The following is a 4,520-nucleotide window of genomic DNA, read 5'->3' as shown; positions in this document are numbered from 1 at the left end:
AACATATATTCTTGTTTCTATGTTGCCTAAGGTAAATATTATAAATTTAACCCAATTTATTTATAAACAAGTTGATGCTTCCAAGATGACAGCTGGCATTGTACGAAAAGATTTATCATAATTTACTTAGGCAACATATATTCTTGTTTTTATGTTGCCTAAGGTAAAAATTATATATTCAACCCAATTTACTTAGGCAACATATATTCTTGTTTCTATGTTGCCTAAAGTAAACAAATTGATGCTTCCAATGTGACAACTGGCATTGTACAAAAGATTTATCATAATTTACTTAGGCAACATATATTCATGTTTCTATGTTGCCTAAGCTTAAAAACATAATAACTCCTGGTAGTTGAATGGCATAAGTTTTAAGGTTGACAACTGGCATTGTACGATAAATCCATCACATTTACTTAGGCAACATATAATCTATTGTGCTTGTTGCTTTAGAGCTTTCTTAGGCAACATATATTATTGTTTCTATGTTGCCTAAGATGAAAATCARCTATAAATATWTGTAGWTCCCCCATTTCCAACATCTAACCTTCATTTCCAACATTTTGTTTCTAAAGGCTTGGGACGTGATTTGGAGTATATTGCCGAGTTTTGTCTTCCAACAAACGTTGTATTCATCATCAAAAGTCATTTAAAGATTATTAGGTAATTATTATCGTATTTTGTCTAATTTTGTATTTATTTTATGTTTATCTCATGTAAATTTGGATTATTACGTGTCTAAAAATATCTATAGCTCTTACTATATGCATGCATTTATTTTTCACATATACATATGACAGAAAATGTGGACAAAAGTTGGATGAATTTAAAAAGATACGAGGAAAGTAAGTAAACTTGAACTTTTGTTTTCTTGCGATCATGATTTTTATATTTTTTTCATTTGCTGTCCAGCATCACTTTTTCACCTTTGACGCATGTTTTAGCTTAGAATTAGCCTGAATTTATAGAAACTCAAAACTTAAAAGTTGTAGGACCATTTGTTAGCTTTCCAGATCATCTTTAATCACTTAAATCCGAGCTCGGACGAGTGATATATGCTCGAAATACCATAGTCTCACAAAGCTGTCAAAAATATTCTTTTATCCCTTTTTCGTTCCAACTTTTCCAAACCTTTAAAAATATAAAAACACATTAATTTAGTTCGTTTTTTTACCGTTTCAACTCATTAATAAGGGATGATTGACGGGAAATATATAATTGTAATAAACACAATTATTTGAATCGTATTTACAGAAATTTATTGAGGAAGAGATTGAGAAGATTAAGAACGTCTCTGAAGGCACTCCGGAATCTGCCGGGACTCCAATTCGTTGCCCAATTGAAAAAGAAATATCAATCATCGAGCAAATTGTTGGTCCATCGGTAGGTACGGTTGTTCGAGGTATGGGTAGCTTGGCGGTTAGACCTGCGAGTATGAGAGGACCGGTGAAGGGATTCTCTAAGCCGGTATCTGTAGTTGATGAGGAAAATTTGCGGCAACAACTTGCCGGGCGTGACGAGGAGATTAGATTGTTAAAAGAGGGACAACAAGAGGCAAAAAAGGAAGCTGCCGAGCAAAGAAAGATGATTCAATCATTGATGACTATGTTGGGTGCTAGTGATTAAAACTCTAACACAACAACCCCGACCTCTCACGCTTTAGGTTAAGTTTTTAATTTTGTGTTATGGAACTTGTTGCCTACTTTTAGACTTATTTAGGAAAAAACAATTATCTTTCAATTATTGAACTTATTAATTTTGTTTGGTTATAAAAGTTGTTTGTATACAGCATTTGGTTGTTTGTTTGCTTGTTTGAGATTCATTTGTAGAAAGTGTGCAAGAAAAAAATTGCATCATGGTACACAAAAATCTTAGGCAACAACAATATAAATGTTGCCTAAAAGAAATATTATATTATGTTAATTACAGTTTGAAGGCAACATATCTAAATGGAGTATGTTGTCTAAGCTGATATCTTAGGCAACATATTCTGATCGAGTATGTTGTCTAAGCTGATATCTTAGGCAACATATTTAGATAGAGTATGTTGTCTAAGCTGATATCTTAGGCAACATATTTAGATAGAGTATGTTGTCTAAGCTGATATCTTAGGCAACATATTCAGATAAAGTATGTTGTCTAAGTTGATATCATAGGCAACATATTCAGATAGAGTATGTTGTGTAAGTTGATATCTAAGGCAACGTATGTTTTTTACTTAGGCAACATAACCTTTTGTGTGTTGCCTAAGAAGCCCGCTTAGGCAACATATTCTGTTTGCATATGTTGCCTTGGTTCTTATACAACATTGAAAAGGCAACACTGCTTAGGCAACACGGGTTTGTTGCCTTAGCCTTACGCAACATATAAACTCCTCTTAGGCAACATTTTTCATTTGTTGCCTAAGTGACATTTTGAGGTAGTGAGATTTTGAATTGAAATTTTTAGGTTTTTGGATTTTTGTGACATTAATTTGGTATGATCTAGTAATATTTTATATATATATGGGCATGTTCAAATAAAAACAGTGCATTTCTAAGAAACCGTGTAAACCAATTTCAACCAATAGAAAATTTTTATTTTTTTCTAATTAAATTTAATCAATAAGGGTATTTCGGTCATTTACAATATTTTCTATTAAATATGGAAGTTATTAATAAATCTTAATTAAGGAAACGTAATAAAGGAAATTATATAAGTGGTAACATTTAAATATTTAATTATATTATAATATTAAAAATTTGAATTTGATATATTGTTATGAGATTGAATCTGCAAACGGGTCTTGAAGATTCAATTGCATTATGGAATAAAATCATAAATTATGGTTCAAATTAAAAAAATAATGTTAATGAAACATGTTTCATGAAGGTGAAACTGATTCATGTTGTAATTGATTCATTAGTAATATGAAATTGTTTCATGGTGAACCACGTTTCAGTGATGGTGTAGTTGATCCGTTTAGTAGAAAAAATGGAACATGAAACGGGTGCATAATTTATTTGGTTCGTCATGAAATAATTGCATGATGAAACGGGTACATGATGAATCTGCTTCGGGATCTTAAAGATTGTAATTTACTCCAGAATCTTGAAGATTATAAGGATTAAATGAAAGAATGCATCAAATCACGAGTGAAATAAAAAAATTAATTTACATGAAACAGGTTTCATGAAAGTGAAACTGGGTCATGTTGTAATTGATTCATGAGTAATATGAAATCATTTCATGGTGAACCATGTTTCAGTGATGGTGTAGTTGATCCGTTTAGTAGAAAAACGGAACATGAAACCGGTGCACAATTTATTTGGTTCGTCATGAAATAATTGCATGATGAAACGGGTACATGATGAATCTGTTTCGGGATCTTGAAGATTGTAATCTACTCCAGAATCTTGAAGATTGTAAGGATTAAAGGAAAGAATGCATCAAATCATGAGTGAAATAAAAAAAATTAATTTACATGAAACATGTTTCATGAAGGTGAAACTGATTCATGGCGTAATTGAACAATGAGTGGTGAACTGCTTTCATGGTGAAACCCATTTCAGTGATGGTGTAGGTGATCCATTCAGTAGATGAAATGAAAAATGAAACAGGTGCATAATATAGGCGGTTCGTCATGAAATAACTGCAAGATGAAAAATAAATTAGTTTCATTAATAATAATAAATGTTAACGTAAAAATAATAAATTACTTTACAAAAAATAGATTAGTTTCATTAATAATAAGATATACATTATATGGTTTCCTTGAATAAATGAATATTTGGTTTTATTCTTTTGCCCTTATCGGTATTATAAAATGTATTTTCAATTTTTTTTAATTTTTAATTTCCTTAAATAACTTTGATTAATGTTAACCATTGATAAAGAAAATGGATGGGTGAGATTGGTTTACACGGTTTACACAAATGGAGGCGGTTTTTATTTGATCGCTCCTCTCTCTCTCTCTCTATATATATATATATATAGAGAGAGAGAGAGAGGGAGGGGGGAGCGATCAAATGCAAACCACCCAATTTGTACAAACCGTGCAAACCGCCTTCATCCGTCGATTTCATTGTTTAATCTTATAAATTTTTTTCATGAAATTGTTTAATCTTGTGAAATTATTTCATATAATACTTTTTTTGATAAAGTTGTTTCATATATGGTTTATGAAATTGTTTCATATAATACTTAATGAAATTTTAATGACACTGTTTAATGTATTTCTTTAAAATTAAAATAATGAAGATAATTATTTTATTTATAATATACCTATGCGAGGAATTATCTGGTACTTCACGATCAAAGCTACAAATGTTGACAAAATGAAGGTCTAGGATTACTTCTTATAATTTTAATATTTACTACTTCTCAAATGAACCCCCCCCCCCCCTTCTTATACACACACATATATACACACAACACCCCTATATATATGGGCTTAATTATTTGAGAATTATATATATATATATATATGTATATATATATGTATATGTATATATATATATATATATATGTATATGTATATG

This window comes from Cynara cardunculus (genome assembly GCF_001531365.2).
Source record: "Cynara cardunculus var. scolymus isolate 2C chromosome LG 1, CcrdV1, whole genome shotgun sequence".
Classification (NCBI taxonomy): Eukaryota; Viridiplantae; Streptophyta; class Magnoliopsida; order Asterales; family Asteraceae; genus Cynara; species Cynara cardunculus.
This window is presented reverse-complemented; position numbering follows the sequence as displayed.